The 19,030-nt window shown below is 36.5% G+C and overlaps 1 long non-coding RNA gene across 1 annotated transcript in view; it reads right to left on the bottom strand.

Annotated features, from left to right (window-relative positions):
• Nucleotides 1–943: 943 nt before the first annotated feature.
• Nucleotides 944–19,030, bottom strand: part of LOC131829446 (uncharacterized) — a 166,616-nt gene continuing 148,529 nt past the window's right edge. The window contains exon 4 of the long non-coding RNA XR_009352857.1: nucleotides 944–1,089. This is a non-coding gene — a long non-coding RNA (uncharacterized LOC131829446). The remainder of the gene's footprint in view (nucleotides 1,090–19,030) is intronic.

Below are 19,030 nucleotides of genomic sequence, written 5' to 3'. Positions count from 1 at the left end.
CTTCTTAACCAACCTTTTACTTACTCATGTCAGGAGAACGTGATAACCACTACACCACAGAAACTTTTTACTCATGGATAAAATAAAAAGATGTGATGGTAGGAGGAAAAGTATGGACTCTAAAAACCTTTTATCCAGGAGGTAAGGACAATTGAAAATAATTTTCATGATTTACATTATCCAGACATTTGAATCACATAAGCAAGGCCTTAGAGCACCCTTACCCCTTTACTCCCCATCTTGTCCATGATTTATCTAATTAAACTAAGGGAAAACAGAGGAACAATTCATTAAATAATAGCATATTTCACTGAAGATAACAATTCCATTTACCCTTGACTGGCTTACTTTAGGTCTTTTCTGATACCATTTTGCTATTAGACAGGATATTAACTTCCTATTGCTCTCTAGCAAATTGCACAAATGTAGCATTTTAGAAAAACACAAAATTATTGTCTTACTGTTCTGAAGCTCAGATATCTAAAATGGGCTTCACTGGGCTAAAATCCAGGTGTTTCCAGATCTGCTCCCCTTTCTGGAGGCTCTCAAGGAGACACTTTTTTGTTGCCTCTTTTCCTCTTTTTTAGAGGGTACCTGCAGGCTTTGGCTCACTATCCTGTTTCTCTAGCCTCAGATCTAGCAAGATGGAACCGAGTCCTTCTCAAACCACCAGTCCTCCAAATCTCTGCATTCTGCTGTCCTCTTGCATTTATAAAGACCCTTCTGATTCCATCGAGCGCACCTGTGCAATGCACGACCCTCTCCCTCTCCAGATCAGTTAATTAACAACCTAATTCCAGCTGGAATCTTAATTCCCCATTTGCCATTTATGTAAGTTACAAGCTTCCAGGTCTCACAATGTGAACATCTTTTGGGGACCATTTTTCTGCCTACCATAGACACCTTGATTCAAGTAGTATTTAACAAAATAAAACAAAGCGTTTGCATTTTTAATCCAATAGGCATGTCATACTCCGCTGAGAAAGACTGAGGGTCCTTTTATTACGGGTTTTTCTTAGGAAATTCTCTTGGTGTTGTTGGATGTTTTCCTTTCTCTTAAGGCAGTGTTAGGACCTTCATGTAGGCATTCTGCAAAGCATATTTAATTATTTCAGTACATTTCTTGCTTTCAAAGAGACTGCATACTTTTCAAAAGCAAAAGAGCTGGGCGCCTGGGTGGCTCAGTGGGTTAAGCCGCTGCCTTCGGCTCGGGTCATGATCTCAGGGTCCTGGGATCGAGTCCCGCATCAGGCTCCCTGCTGAGCAGAGAGCCTGCTTCCCTCTCTCTCTCTGCCTGCCTCTCCATCTACTTGTGATTTCTCTCTGTCAAATAAATAAATAAAATCTTTAAAGAAAAAGCAAAAGAGCTTCTAGGTTGTTGGCACTAATTGTTTACTTATGACACCTGACATGGTGTCATGACTTATGACATGGTCCTGAGTCCATGGCTTTGGCTTCCATGTAATCTACACACCAAATATTGACATGTATATTGTGAGATTGTCACATTAAAAATTTCATAAAGAAATTTTAGCAACTACTTTCTCCTTATTCTCCACATCCTGTATTGTTTTTTCCTAAAATGCTAGGAAATTATGACTTTTTCATTGGCCCTCAGACTATTCTCAACAAAACTGACACTTAAGAACAAAAATTTTAGTGGACCCGAAGAAAGCATAAAATATTGAATTATATAGGCTTCTTAGAAATATAAACACAACTAAGCTATACATGAATCTGGAGTTTGCAGTTCCATTATTTGTACAAGCAAAAGTCATGTTACAGGAAACTGTGGGTACTTGGGAGATGCTCTTGTTTTACTTTATTAAACATAGTTGTCATTTTATTTGTCCCATCCTTGTGCTGACCTAATCCCTATCACACTTGACTGAAAATAGAATAGCATTTATAGGGCAAAGTCAGAGGATAGAAATCAATATCTGTCTTAAATGTAAATCATCAAAGAGACTCCATACAAATGATAAGAAAAGAGAAGGTGAAGGACTTGGTTATTTTTAATCCTATTTTAAATAAGTAGTGATTGGTGTTACAATATGAAAACCTGATTTTCAGTATTTTGAGATCAGATGACATCTGGGCAAATTGTAATTATTCTTATAAAGTATTTCCAGATTCACTTCTTTTTTTTTTTTTCCAGATTCACTTCAAATTACTCAACAGATATTACCCTGCATGAATTTCTTAAAAAAAAAAAAAAATTCCACAAGTGGCTTCTGGGAAGCAAACATAATGAAATAAAATGTATTATTTTCATAATGTTCTTGTTTGCCAAACATAGTATTTAGATTAATACCTTCTTATTAATTTCACTTCAGAGGTCTCATGAAAGTTATTAAATATTTTATAGATGAGAAACTTAAATACCTTAAAAGGGATTTAAAGGTACAGAAGGAGATAGGTGAGTTGACAATAGGGATGTTTTCTCTGGATTATTATTTTTTTTTAAAGATTTATTTATTTGACAGACAGAGATCACAAGTAGGTAGAGAAGCAGACGGCGGGGGACTGGGGGAGTGGGGCTCAATCCCAAGACCCTGAGATCATGACCTGAGCCAAAGGCAGAAGCTTTAACCCACAGAGCCACCCAGGCGCCCCTGTTTTCTCTGGATTCTTAAAAAGTATCTAGAATTCTGCTCTCAGAGATGAGACTCCTTTTGAACGGCTGTGCCATCTGTGATCCATTCAACATCCACTTTTGCCATTCTCTGTGGAGGCACTAAGAAAAATAAGAGAGTTCCTATTTTTTTTTTTTTTAAGATTTTTATTTATTTATTTGACAGAGATCACAGTTAGACAGAGAGGCAGGCAGAGAGAAAGGAGGAAGCAGGCTCCCCGCTGGGCAGAGAGCCCGATGTGGGACTCGATCCCAAGACCCTGGGATCATGACCCGAGCCGAAGGCAAAGGTTTTAACCCACTGAGCCACCCAGGTGCCCCAAGAGTTCCTATTTTTAAAAGTGCGGAGTTAAAGGACGAAAGACAGAGATGTAAACAATTAAATGAGAACCTTGCAAATAATATAATGGAAGGGAAAGCAAGCACATTTATGAGGAACTCAGAGGAACCAATGGTAACATTTTAGGTCTACACAGCTGCAGATAAAACAAGTTACTGTGGAACTTTTTCCCTCCTACTGCTCACAAAACAGCTGAAGATTCTGGCAGAAAGCAATTATTTGCATCCATAATTTAAACCACACCAGCAACACATGCTCTAAAGGTACTGATGGTGAACACTTTCTAAATCTGTGTTAATTTAATCACATAAATTCCAGCTGATCCCATTGAGTGCTCTATTTGCATGAAATACAAAATAATTCTAAATTAATTTTTATACAGTGATAATGTCAAAAATTTCAACCATTACATTGACTATCTTTTTGAAAAGTGTTATAAAGTATAATTTTGCATAGGTAAGTTGTCCATGGGAATTGAATTAGCATGAGCCTCAGGCCCCCCCCCCCCAAAAAGAGGTCATCAAAGAAAGCAATTAATAACATGTTAGCCTCCTTTTATTAGATTCTAGGGAATGGGCATTTGGGAAAAAAAAAATCATGTAGTACTAACCAAAAGATAAAAGTCTTGTAGAGTTAGTGGATCAGTAACATGGGCCTCAAAGGAGGAGGGACTGGTTGCTAAGGATAATCATAGAAACTGAAAATGACCATTTTTGAAAAGTAGTTTTTCTTCATACTTTAGACTCCAGTATCTAAGGAGACTATAGGCTTAGCATGGCTTTGGGAGAATAGTGTGCACTCTTTAAAATGCTTTTACTTTGACTCCGGAGTGATTATGTACAAGTGTGCAAGTAGTGTTCTGCACAACCCTAGGGGCCTCGTTCACATTGCGTGGATCACATCATAGAATAATTTTCTAGAAGATAGCAACACCATTTCACATTCCATTATACCCCTATATTGCAGCAGATGGAGATAGTGTCTTGAGGAAGAGATGTCTTTTTCTGTGTTGCACATAAGCCCTCAGGCTATTCTTCAAAGAAATCTCATAGCATTCAATTAAATGCTAGGGGAAATTTTTTTTCCTTTTATTATTTTTGCTTTGATGTCATGTAGATGAAAACTCAAAAGAGTAGACTGGGAAATAAAGTGGACAGTCCAGGCTTGACAAGCACATATCAGAAAAGAGTTTGCCTCACCAAAGGAAAGATAGATACTGAAATTCATCCTTTTAAATGTGGCATTCACATAAAAATAATCTGGGGAGGGGCGCTTGGGTGGCTCAGTGGGTAAGCATCTGCCTTCAGCTCAGATTATGATCTTGGAGTCCTGGGATGGAGCCCTGAGTCAGGCTCCTTGCTCAGCTGGGAGTCTGCTTGTCCCTTCCCTCGGCCCCTTACCCCACCCATGCTCACTCTTGCTCTCTCTCTTTCAAATAAATAAATAAAATCTTTAAAAAATATAATTTGGGGAATTTTCTTTAAATGACAGAGAGAGTTATATGTAATGGACAAAAGTGTTGCCTAACCCTTCTATAAAAGATCAGTGCAGGCTTTCCTTTAGTTCCATAAAATGCTATTTGCTAAAAATGCTCAAAAATCAAAAATATATATTAGAAAGAGATTATATTTAAATAAATACTACCATGGCTACATGCATATACATTTATGTATGTGTATATATATATACACACATATACACACATATATATGTATATACATATATTATGTGTGCATATATGCATGCGCGCAGATGTACACATGCATATACAACATATGTACATACACAGATGTATACATATACATATACATATGTATATGTATATACATCTATGTGTACACACATATATATGTACATATGTATATATATACATATGAATATACATCTATGTGTACACATACATATATAATCAAATAATTTATCTATCTCCGTGATTGATTTATTTATTTATTTATTTATTTTCCTATCTCAGTGATTTAAAATAACATACATTACATGGTATGTTTTAGGCTTAGTAAAGTTCTGGCAACAAAGAAGTCTTTAATAAATCCAGTATTTCTGATGTTATCTTGCTTTATTGCATGCTTTTCCTTCACAGATCCATCTATTCTCATCTTGTATAAGTGTTGCGGAATTTGTGTTCAAAAGCACTGTTTTCATGGTATTCTACACATAAGAAGATTAAGAGGTATCTTATCTTTTTTCCCATTATATTGCACATTAAATTTTTTAAGTTATGACTAAAAGAGTATAAGAGATATAATTGGGAAGAAGAAATCTGACTTGAGAGATGAGATGAAGTCAATGTTTCACTTTAACTTTCTGGACTCTTAGCTATCTTTGCCTTTAGAGGCTGCATTAAAGAACTTCCACTTAATTAACTGACACTGCTGATCTGAATTAATGACAAGATCCCTAGCACTTGTTTCCAGCTTTCTCTAGGGAGCCAGTTGAATGAAAAAGGCAGATTGAGAGAGTCTCCGTGGGACAACTGAATCCAGGAGATAGCATACGGGCTAATTTCTATTGTAAGACCTTCATTAGTCATTGTTGGGCATAGTTACAGAGTAGGGAATATTGCTTTAGCAAAAGGTGAAAATACCCTCTTTTAAATAAATCTACTCAAGATTTGAGACTCCCTTTGACAAGAACACTTAACATTACAGATACTTTAGTCATGTCATGTAGCAATGTAATAAATGTGAAGGCCAGAGGATTTTGCCCTCAAGGATTCCATCGTGCAAAAATTAAATAAGAGGAAATCAGTATTGCTTAACACTTATTTCCAGACTATTAATATGACAGAACCCAAACCCTGATGTTGCTTTTCTTTTTATCCATTGCAATTAATCCCATGGATGTTACAGACATATGCCCTCCTTACACAGGTGTTTAATTTTTCCATAGCAAAAGATGTTTTACTTGGCTGAACTGAAAATAACTAAAGATGAAAAAAATGCCAAATCCTCTTTGTAATTAAAAAAAGTCTTGACTACATCTCAGTTTGGAGGGTGAAAAAATGAGTGAGACAGAAATGGTTTATGGTTTTGGGAGCTTCCATAGTTAAGAATTAACCACATTCTTTCCATACACATCGTCGTTGTTTTTCTGAAAAACAATGCTTATTGGCATACCTAGAGCCCCTAGGCAAAAGGGCTTATTAGGAGTGAACTTTTAGGAGTAAATATGGGTTCTCCTGTTTAAAGATCACATGCCTCGATTATGCATGGTTTTTTAAATTTTCACAACTGTTAAATTGTCCATGAACAATGCTTCCCATTTATAATTCTGTATGAGAGAAAAAGAAAGGGTTAAAAAGTTAATAATATATCATAAAACATATGAATTTTAAAAGGATAAGATAATTTGTAGCAACTTCACATATTAAAGGAAATGATTATTTATACTAAAGTTCTTATTTCAAGAGTGTAATATACAAATAATTTTTTACCAAAATGTTAATTTACTCTTGGCGACTGGCAGTATGGTAGATGAGATATATTATAACACACTGTTTCACGCCAAAATAACCAGTATCTTCATAGAACTGAGTTTGCATTGTGTTACTGGGTTGCTTATAAATGAAAAGAGTAATTTAAAAGAGCCTTTTCTCTCTCCCCAAGAGGCAGTCAGGAGGGGCTAATAGAACAATAAAGGCAGGAGCTTTTGTGATGTCCATTTCTCCTGGGGGCCTGTACAATACTAATTTGCAGATGGATTATTTAGGTGAAATTAGAAATTCCAAAGTTAAGTTGTGGACCTGAGAGTGACCAAGAAAATCTCACTTTAGTGGTACTTCATGGTTCCTAGCATATAAATTCGCTAAAGAATTATACTTAAAGGTAATTAAATAACCTAGCTAGAGAGAGGAAGTTCTAGTTCACGGAAAAATGTTAAGCTAATAAATATGCTTAAAGTGCTAGAAGGATGAAAGAGAATAGGAGGGGAGACAAAATGGCGGGGAAGTAGGAGGAGGAGCCTTTTCAACCTGTACCCTAAAGTGAGCTGATTACCTACCAAAGAACTCCTATCATCCATGAAATCAGCCTGAGATCAGAACTGTACATGTCTGGATCTCTACAGCGGCAGAAGACGTCAGTGGGCAGGTAAAGGAGAGTGGGAACATCAGACTGATATCGGAAGATAAAAAAAAGGGGGAGGGAGCCACCAGAGGCGACCGATTGGAAAGTAATACCCCTAATATGAGAGTGCCCTGCATCTGGGGACCAGCATTAACTTGGAGACTGGTTGAAAGCACTCAGAAAGAGCAAAGGATCATGGGGGGGGGGGCAGGGAATTGTGGGAATCGGGGTGGCTAAGGACAGGGGCTTAAGTCCCCGGACCCAGGACAGCCTCTCCTGGCGCTGAACCAGAGAGAGTGCGGCAGAGAAACCAGGTCTTGGTCCCTGAGCTGCCAGCATGCCAGAGATTGCGTGGGGTCCGGTTCCTGTGAGGGGCTGGGAGCCATGCCAGATGGCAGAATGCCGAATCCTGCTACAGAGCCTGAGACACACGCGCACCTCACCCTCCCCTGAGAGAGGTGTGCAAAGGCCCAGCCTGGAGCTTTCGGACCTGCGCCCTTCTCTCAGATCCTGAGAGGTGCACGCACCCCACAGCCTCCCCTGAGAGAGGTGTGCACAAGCCAGGCGCTCTTAGAACCAGAGGGACCAGGCACTCTCAGCCCGGGCCAGCACGAAAATCTGTGTGCGATCGCTGCTTGGAACCTCTCTGGTGGTCTGGAGCCGCCCAGACAGCCACTGCTGTCATGGTTTTGGGTACAAGCAGAAGATCCTGTGTCCCCAGGGACCACGTCTCAGAACCTGCTCTGCCAGCGGCCAAGGGGGAATTTATATGGGCTCTGCAACATCCAGAGAAGAGCAGACTGAGGCTTCTCTCTGAGAGGGAGGTGAGAGTGCAGTTTGCTTTCCTCTAAACCTACAAAAACCATCAAAAGCGGTCAGGGCGAGAGAAAAAAAAAAGTGAACAAACATAAAAACCTCCAGAGAACAAAAGCCTGAAAAAAACGGTTTCCAGAGCCCACCCCCTTGAGGGGGGGCGGGAGGACTTAACTCAGGGAACATCATTGACTGAAAACCCTAGGGGCAGCCCCTCCCCCAGAAAACCAACCAGGAAAGAAGAAAACAAAACAAAAAAAAGACTACAAGAGAACAACCACCACTACTTCATAGGACAACTTTTATTTTTAATTTGTTCCCACTATTCTGGCTCATGTTTTTTTATATAGATGATTTTTTTAACCTATTTACCATCACAGTGAGCTGTCCAGTACATCAAATTCCATAATAACCTTCTAACCTGAACTTTTTGATACATACACCTGTGTTTTTCTTTTGCATTTCTATTTTCTAAATTTCTTTTTTTAAATTTTAGTTTAGTCTAGTCTATTCCTTTTTTATTTTTATTTTCTAATATTCATACAGAGTTAAACTTCAAAGTAATCCCCTTTCCCCAATCAATGCTACCCCTATAGGTAAACCAATTTTTAATCCCCCTTTATCTTAGGAAAGTTGAGTCCTTTAACAAAGATATCAAGATACATCTAGGAAGAATCAAAACAACCTTCCTCACCCATACTGAGAATTTATAACCACTCTCATCTTTTTCTTCCACCAGTGCTTCTGTGTTTTTGTGTTTGTCCTGATAGTATATAAATCTTACACTTGGGGTTCTTTTTGATGAGGTTCTTCCTTTATTTGCATATATATATATTTTTTTTTTCTTTCTCTTGTCATATACTTTTATCAGTCTTTTTGTTTGTCTGGGCTGAACCTTCTCTTTTATCTTCCCTTTCTTTCCTGTCTCTCTCTCTTTTTTTTCTTTTTCTTTTCTTTTTTCTCTCATTTGGGTGGGGAATCCTGATTGCTCAGAAGTGTTCCAGGGTGAACCTTGACTGCACCACAGTCGATACATCCAGCTACATCTGTTCAGTCATCTCTCACCAAAATGACTAGGAGGAAGAATGCCCAACAAAAGAAAAACACAGAGGATGGACCTTCTGAAACAGAGCTAACAGCTATCAACATAGACAATATGGAAAGAGAATTCAGGCTAACAATTATCCAAGCAATAGCTAGGTTGGAGAAAGCCATGGATGACCAAACGGAATTGATTAGGGCTAAACTGAAAGTGACCAGAGATGATGTTCACAATGTTAGGGCTGAGCTAAAAGCTACCATGGATGAGGTTCATAATGCTCTCAATGAGTTCCAAGCTAATCTAAATTCTCTCAAAGCTAGGGTGACTGATACAGAAGATAGAATTAGTGATCTGGAGGACAAACAGATAAAGAGAAAGGATCAGGAGGAAGCCTGGAACAAACAGCTCAGAAGACACGAAAACAGAATTAGAGAAATAAATGATGCCATGAAACGTTCCAATATCAGAATTATTGGAATCCCAGAAGGGGAGGAGAAAGAAAGAAGTCTAGAAGATATAGTGGAACAAGTTCTTCCTGAAAAATTTCCCAATCTCACGAATGGAACCAGCGTTCATGTACTAGAGGCTGAACTGTCTCTACCCAAGATTATAGATTCCAAAAAAACATCAAGGCACCTGATAGTCAAATTGAGGAATTATAATTGTAGATATAATCTCTTGAAAGCCACTAGGACAAAGAGGCTCCTTACTTAAAGAGGAAGCCCATCAAAATAATGTCAGACCTGTCCATAGAGACCTGGCAAGCCATAAATGGCTGGCAAGATATATTCAGGGCACTAAATGAGAAGAACATGCAGCCAAGAATACTTTATCCAGCAGGACTGACATTCAAAATGGATGGAGAGATAAAGAGTTTCCAAGACCGACAAGGCTTAGAAGACTGTGCAATCACCAAGCCAATACTGCAGGAAATATTAAGGTGTTCTATAAAAGAGGAAAAATCCTAAGAATAGCATTGAACAGAAATATAGAGACAATCTACAGAAAGAAAGACTTCAAAGGTAACACGATGTCAATAAAAACGTATCTATCAATAATCACTCTCAATGTGAATGGCCTAAATGTGCCCATAAAATGGCACAGGGTTGCAGATTTGATAAAATGACAGGACCCATCGATATGCTGTCCACAAGAGACCCATTTTGAACCTAAAGATACACCCAGACTGAAAGTGAAGAAATGGAGAAGCATCTTTCATGCCAATGGACCTCAAAAGAAGGCCGGGGTAGCAATTCTCATATCAGATAAATTAGATTTTAAACTAAAGACTGTAGTCATAGATACAGAAGGACACTACATAATTCTTAAAGGGACTATCCACCAAAATGATCTAACAATTGTAAATATCTATGCCCCCAAAATGGGAACAGCAAATTACATAAGAAAACTATTAATCAAGATAAAGAGTCATTGGGGCGCCTGGGTGGCTCAGTGGGTTGAGCCTCTACCTTCGGCTCAGATCATGATCCCAGGGGCCTGGGATCGAGTCCCACATGGGGCTCTCTGCTCAGCAGGGAGCCTGCTTCTCCTCATCTCTCTCTCTGTCTGTCTCTCTGCCTATTTGTGATCTCTCTCTCTGTCAAATAAATAAATAAAATCTTTAAAAAAAAAGATAAAGAGTCATATTGATATGAATACATTAATAGTAGGAGATCTTAACATGCTTCTCTCAGAAATAGACAGATCATCGAAGCAGAAAATCAATAAAGAAACAAGAGCATTGAATGACACATTGGACCAGATGGACCTCATAGATACATACAGAACAATCCACCCTAAAACAACAGAATACTCATTTCTCTCAAGTGCACATGGAACCTTCTCAAGAATAGACCACATACTGTGTCACAAATCAGGACTCAACTGATACCAAAAGATTGAGATTATAACATGCATATTCTTATATCACAATGCTTTGAAACTGGAGCTCAATCACAAGGAAAAGTTCAGAAGGAACTCAAACACCTGGAAGCTAAAGACCACCTTGCTTAAGAATGCTTGGATCAACCAGGAGATCAACTGAAACAATTCATGGAAACCAATGAGAATGAAGACACTTCGGTCCAAAACCTATGGGATACAGCAGAGGCAGTCCTACATAGCCATCCAAGCCTCCCTCAAAAAAATTGAAAAATCCAGAATACACCAGCTGTCTCTACACCTTAAAGAACTGGAGAATCAACAACAAACCAAACCAACTCCACACATAAGAAGGGAAATAATCAAGATTAGAGCTGAGATCAATGAGATCGAAACCATAGATACAGTAGAACATATCAATGAAACTAGAAGCTGTTTTTTTTGAAAGAATCAATAAGATCAATAAGCCATTGGCCACACTAATCCAAAAGAAAAGAGAGAAAGCCCAAATTCATAAAATTATGAATGAAAAGGGAGAGATCACAACGAACACCAAGGAAGTAGAAACAATCATCAGAAGTTATTATCAACAGTTATATGCCAATAAGCTAAGCAACCTAGATGAAATGGATGCATTCCTGGAAAACTATGAACTCCCAAAATTGAACCAGGAAGAAATCGACAACCTGAATAGACTGATATCTAGTACCGAGATTGAAGCAATGATCAAAAACCTCCCAAAAAACAAGAGCCCAGGACCTGATGGATTCCTTGGGGAATTCTACCAAACTTTCAAAGAAGAAATAACACCTATTCTCCTGAAGCTGTTTCAAAAAATTGAAGCAGAAGGAAAGCTTCCAGACTCTTTCCATGAAGCCAACATTACCCTGATCCCCAAACCAGGCAAAGACCCTACCAAAAAGGAGAATTTCAGACCAATATCACTGATTAATATGGATGCTAAGATTCTCAAAAGATCCTAGCAAACAGGATCCAACAGCCCATTAAAAAGATTATCCACCATGACAAGGTGGGATTGATTCCTAGGCTACAAGGATGGTTCAACATTCGCAAATCAATCAATGTGATAGAACAAATTAATATGAGAAGAGAGATAACCACATGGTCCTCTCAATTGATGCAGAAAAAGTACTTGACAAAATCCACCATCCGTTCCCGACTAAAACGCTTCAAAGTATAAGGATAGAGGGAACATTCCCAAACTTCATAAAATCTATCCATGAAATAACCACAGCAAATATCATCCTCAATGGGAAAAAGCTTGCAGCCTTCCCATTGAGATCAGGAATATGACAAGGATGCCCACTCTCACCACTCTTGTTCAACACAGTATCAGAAGTTCTAGCAACAGCAATCAGACAACAAAAAGAAATAAAAGGTATCCAAATTGGCAATGAAGAAGTCAAACTCTCTCTCTTCACAGATGACATGATTCTTTATATGGAAAACCCAAAAGACTCCACCCCCAAAACTACTAGAACTCATACAACAATTCACTAATGTGATAGGATACAAAGTCAATGTACAGAAATCAGTGGTTTTCTTATACACTAACAATGAAAATACAGAAAGGGAAATTAGAGAATCAATTCCATTTACTACAGCACCAAGAACCATAAGATACCTGGGAATAAACCTAACCAAAGAGGTAAAGGATCTGTACTCAAGGAACTACAGAACACTCGTGAAAGAAATTGAAGAAGACACAAAAAGATGGAAGACCATTCCATGCTCTTGGATCGGAAGAATAAACCTTGTTAAAACGTCTATACTGCCTAGAGCAATCTATACTTTTAATTCCATTCCGATGAAAATTGCACTGGTATTTTTCAAAGAGCTGGAGCAAATAATCCAAAAATTTGTATGGAATCAGAAGAGACCCCGAATCCCTAAGGAAATGTTGAAAAACAAAAATAAAACTGGGGGCATCACATTACCTGATTTCAGTCTTTACTACAAAGCTGTGATCACCAAGACAGCATGGTACCGGCATAAAAACAGACACATAGACCAGTGGAACAGAGTAGAGAGCCCAGATAGGGACACTCAACTCTATGGTCAAATAATCTTCGACAAAACAGGAAAAAAATATACAGTGGAAAAAAGTTTCTTCAATAAATGGTGCTGGGAAAATTGGACAGCTCTATGGAGAAGAATGAAACTCGACTATTCTCTTACACTGTACACAAAGATAAACTCAAAATGGATAAAAGACCTCAACGTAAGACAGGAATCCATCAGAATCCTAGAGGAGAACATAGGCAGTAATCTCTTCAATATCAACCACAGCAATTTCTTTCAAGATATGTCTCCAAAGGCAAAGGAAACAAAAGTGAAAATAAACTTTTGGGACTTGATCAAAATCAAAAGCTTCTGCACAGCAAAGGAAATACTCAACAAAACAAAGAGGATGGGAGAAGATATTTGCAAATGACAGTACAGACAAAAGGTTGATATCCAGGATCTATAAAGAACTCCTCAAACTCAACACACAGAAAACAGATAATCAAATAAAAAAATGGGCAGAAGATATGAACAGACACTTCTCCAATGAAGACATACAAATGGCTATCAGACATATGAAAAAATGTTCATCATCACTAGCCCTCAGGGAGATTCAAATTAAAACCACATTGGGATATCACCTTACACCAGTTAGAATGGCCAAAATTAGCAAGACAGGAAACAACATGTGTTGGAGGGGATGTGGAGAAAGGGGAACCCTCTTACACTGTTGGTGGGAATGCAAGTTGGTGCAGCCACTTTGGAGAACAGTGTGGAGATTCCTCAAGAAATTAAAAATAGAGCTTCCCTACGACCCTGCAATTGCACTACTGGGTACAGTACAGATGTAGTGAAAAGAAGGGCCATCTGTACCCCAATGTTTATAGCAGCAATGGCCATGGTCGCCAAACTGTGGAAAGAACCAGGATGCCCTTCAACAGATGAATAGATAAGGAAATTGTGGTCCATATACAGTATGGAATATTATGCCTCCATCAGAAAGGATGAATACCCAACTTTTGAAGCAACATGGACTGGACTAGAAGAGATTATGCTGAGTGAAATAAGTCAAGCAGAGAGAGTCAATTATTATATGGTTTTACTTATTTGTGGAGCATAACAAATAGCATGGAGGACATGGGGATTTAGAGAGAAGGGAGTTGGGGGAAATTGGAAGGGGAGGTGAACCATGAGAGACTATGGACTCTGAAAAGCAATCTGAGGGTTTTGAAGGGGCGGGGGGTGGGAGGTTGGGGGAACCAGGTGGTGGGTATTCGAGGGGGGCACGGATTGCATAGAGCACTGGGTGTGGTGCAAAAACAATGAATACTGTCATGCTGAAAATAAATAAATAAGTAAATAAATAAATAAATAAATAAAAAGGAAAAAAAAAGAAAGAGAATAGGACATTCCTATAGTTCCAGAGTCACACCATAATATCACATGGATTATTTTCTGATTGCAAGAGAGAGAGGGAAAAAATAAAAGGAACTTTGCACAAGGCTATAGGTCTGTCACTACCCCAAGCAGTGGGTACTTAATGTTTGGACATAAACATTAAACGTCTTCTGATATGATGTCATTCAAAGTTTGAAACATTAGCTCTGATAAATTTCTTCCAAAACTGTTTAACTTAGATCTAATCCAGACATAAATTCTAACATCTAGATCATAGGGAAGCATGCTGGAAATTCTGCTGGAATTGACATTACAATCTTGAATCTGAAATTTGCAGGGCTTTCCAGCAGGCTGGAATTCAGGTAGGATTGCTAAATTAATGATTTGAGAAAGAATTCCTTCTTACTCTGGAAACCTCAGACTTTGCTCTGAAATCAATCAGCTGACTGATCCAGGCCCACCCTCCTATGGCAGGATAATCTGCTTAACTTAAAGTCAACTAACTGTCAATGTCAATTATATTTTAAAAATTCCTTCACAACATCTAGGCTTGTGTTTACAAAACAACTGGGCATCATGACCTATCTAATTTAAAAAATTAATCATCATAGGTATGATAATGCGGTAGGTTTTTTTTTTTTTCTATGTAAGAAAATAGTTTTTAGAAACCTAAATTATATAATTTAGGGATAGAGTATGCTGTTTGCAACTTTCTTTGAGGCACCTTGAAAAAAATGAGGGATTTTAAATAAACTAGATTTTCATACTGGATTCATATCCATCTAATTATATGCTATTGTAAAAGATACACCTAAAGCACAGGACATGTAAAGGTTTAAAGTAAAGGATTTACAAGATGTACCAGGGAAACACTAACATAAAGCAAGCTGTGTTAACAATATTAATGTGAGATAAAGTAGATTTTAACTTAAAAAGCATTATTTCATACAGAAAGGGTCACTACATGTAAAGGGTTATACTCAGGCGCTAATAATTCTAAACTTGAAACTATGTAATAAAAATAGCTTCAAAATATATGAACCAAAATGGAAAGATTTTAAAATGAAATTGACAAATTTACTATAAGGAAGAAGATTTCAATACATTTCTTAAAATAATTCATAGATGAACCAGAGCAAAAATTGATAAAGAGGGATGAGACAAGCAACCAAATTATAGACTTGATTTATTAGATATAAAATTCTAACTATAACAAATGTTCTTCTCACTATTCAGCTTAATTTGAGGTTTCTATTAGAAGATGACTACATTTGTTAATTGGAGATATTTTTGACCATGACTCTATTGTTTAGATATAAAATGATTAGAAATAACTAGGCTCTTAGGATAAAGTTCTAGTAATTGCTTCATGATAGAATTGCTATTTCTGGTTATCTCCTAAGAGGTAAGTTCAGAATGATGTTTAGTATATGAAATGGTCTCATATAACTACCAGAACTTTACTGTTGTAGACTTAAAAATATTTTTTTCTAATGCTACATTTTTAAAAAACTTCCTTCATTTCAAAAGTATTTATCATTTTTCTTCTCTCTTCTGCAGAAATAGATATTAAATTGTTATATTATCCCAAGATAGGTGAACATTTGAACTTCCGTTTGAATCTCCAAATATCTTTTTTGAGGCATAATATACCACTAGGTAAGAATCTCTAGAGAACATACTTTAGAGCTCAGCATCTTTGTAAGGATCTGAAGAAATCAACAAAACACAAGGCTAAAAACACAATCCTAAGGAACTTTAAAAATTACTAGATACTTTGGGTTTTATATGACTACTGTATATATGGTTTATATCTAATTTTTGACAATATTTTATTAATTTATCTAGTAAGGATCAAATTAGGTCTCACTGTGAATTCTAATTATATCTAACTTCTTCACAGGCTTTAATATACCATTTTTCAATGAAATAAAATGTCCTAATATGCTTGGTGTATTTCCCTAAGGGACAAACATTACTTACAGATTGCCCTCTTATTCATCCTGATACTGGGAGTCACTCTATCCTTTGGAAGTGCAGTGGCAATAAATAAATAAATGCATACATACCTACATACATACATTAATTACTTTGCCTGAAGATGCTATGTATTATGTGTATGTTTAATTAACGTATTTCTATGTATAAAAAGTCACTTTATGTTTTCTTTAATTTATTAAAAGATGTAGATGTCTTGCATTGTAATTCTAATAAAGATGTGATGTCTTCCCTCTCTAGGAATGTAGATTCCTGGGAGAGTACTGGATTTTCAAAATATGTTGATTATTTTTAGTATATCATTTTTGTCAAAAGCTTTGCGTTTTCTCTTGCTTTGAAATACATATAATTCCAAGGAGGTAAAAATCAAATAATATTCACTGACTTCTACTTTAAGTCTGACTATTGTACAAGAACTTAGAAAAAGGCTCGGTATGTTTTTGCAGTTTCTCAAAGACTATGAGGTTGCATTTTAAAATCACATTAGATTGATTTTTAATTCAATTAAGAGCTCTTGCTGTGTTCATACAAATGGAAGACACTACAAAAGAGGGAAAGGTAAGAAAAGCATAGTCACTGTTTTTAAGGATGTCTAAAGAAGACAGACATACACAAATCCATGAAGAGTATAATAAAAGAGTAATAAGTGAGTTACTCAATAAGTACATAAAAACTAAAAATTAATTTGATGTAGAGAGTCAGAACATATTTTTTTTTCTTTCTAGGTTTATTTAGTCAGAGCATATTTTTAAGAAAGTGGCTTCCACTAAAATTTTGGACACAGAACATAACTACCTTCAGTTTTACATATGCACATGAGAAATACAGGAGATGAATAATTTGGGATTTTTCTAGTAAATAGAACTACAAATTATTTAAGTTGAATATGTTTACTTCTGCCCTTTAAACAGCATCTGATTTTTCTGTTTTAGTCATGAATCATTCTAAAATGAATGCTTTATATAGTCAAATCTCAAATAGAGGAGTAGTTTCTCCTGACATTCTGCTCTTTTCCTTAGACTCAGCTAATGAAAAGATGCTACAGTGAGAGATATTTCTTAAAATTTGTTAGCATAGTTGTGAATGGTAATCTTTCAATATTCTACAGCTGTAAGAGTCATTAGATTTTAGATTTTAGTCATTAGATTTTAGTCATTAGATTTTAACAGCTTGAAGATGGGATATAGACATTTTCTCTTTCTAAATAAGAGTGATATTATAGTTCATATGGCTCTTATGTTTCAAATCTTGTGGAAATAGAATATAACTCTCTTCTATTTGGAACAGCTATCTATTTATCTTTGTAAAAATTGAATATCACAATAAAATAAAAGTGGGGCCAAATGAATCATTGAAATAGAAACCATAGACCTCTGTCTTCCAGACTAAATGGAGGGGAGGTTTGCAGTTATTTTTAATTCAATGCAAGCTACTTTATAATTAACACTTAAAAATTAAAAAAAAAAAACAATAAAATTGTATTTTTCAGAAAGTAGTTAATAATCTTTAAGCTTGTGAGTTTATCTTGCAATAGTCCAAGTTTGTAACTACATCTCTGGGCATGATACTGGCTGTTTTTTTTAACCCACTGAGCCACCCAGGCGCCCCTGGATGTTCTTTTTAAAAAATAAACCTTAAACTTTTGGCAACACAGTGGACTGAAGTAAGTGACATGGGCATCTTTTCACCTCTCTCTCATAGAAACATCATGGAATATATAGTAATTCTTAAAAGGCTATGTGAGTTAGCAAAAAAAGAAACTCTGAGATGAAAGAATTGAGGAGAATGATGAAAGCAAAATGGCAACTTTCAGTTGATATTTTGGAAGCCTTTGAGAATCTTAGACTTAGGTATATAGGCTTGCTACTGGCTGGAAGCTAAAAATATGTAGATATGCTCCTGAATGGAATGTAATGTACCAGGAGACTCTAACAGACTCTAATATCTGGCTCTTCAGGAGACTTAAGGTGCTGTTCTTAGAACTACTCTTCCTACTGACCAAGAAAAACAAAATATCTGCCTGGGGCTTTGGATGAAGGATAATGTGTGGTAAAAGCTGAGGTATTAACCTTTCAAGATTATTCAAGATTATTGAAACCCAAATGTTTCCTTTAACAATTATATGATTTTCTTTATAGAGACATATGCATATATCTTTGCTGGAATTCGGAAATTAAAAATCTCCACTGCAGAGGAGTTCATAATAATAAATTACTGTGTCATAAAATCTATCACTATGAGGGAAACTCAGGAAATCCAACAAAAGGTAAACTATTCTTAAAAGTATCAAAGTTATATTGAAAAGAATAGAAATTATGATAAATGGAGGTATAAAGAAAGAACAGGTAATTTTGAAAAAGAGCAAAGTAGGATGCTAAAAATCCAAAGTACAGTCATCATTATTTTCAAAAATTGATTAGATAAATAACCTATTATATAGAGTTGAAGAAAGTACATGCCAACTGTAATATAAATGTAAGGAAATATAGAACAGAAAGGAGATGAACTTTCATGAGATGAAATATATGAGACCTTGTCATGGGAGATAAAATAGGAAATTTTGATGCATTTTAATAGGAGTGTCAGAAGGAAACAGGACAGAGATACAATTCTACAACAGAAAGGTGATTGAAAATCTTCAAGGATTAAGAAAAGATATGATCTAACTAAAATGTCTGACTTACACATATTTTGAATGAATTCCAGAGAAAACAAATATTTCATGTGTGTTTTATTCACTTTCATAAAAGAAGTTCACTAAGAATATATACAGACAAGAAGCTTTAATGCACCTAATAACATTTTGAAACATATAA

Source organism: Mustela lutreola, chromosome 4, assembly GCF_030435805.1.
Source record: "Mustela lutreola isolate mMusLut2 chromosome 4, mMusLut2.pri, whole genome shotgun sequence".
Classification (NCBI taxonomy): Eukaryota; Metazoa; Chordata; class Mammalia; order Carnivora; family Mustelidae; genus Mustela; species Mustela lutreola.
Note: the sequence above shows the minus strand (reverse complement) of the source record. Positions and strands in the feature narration are given on the sequence as shown.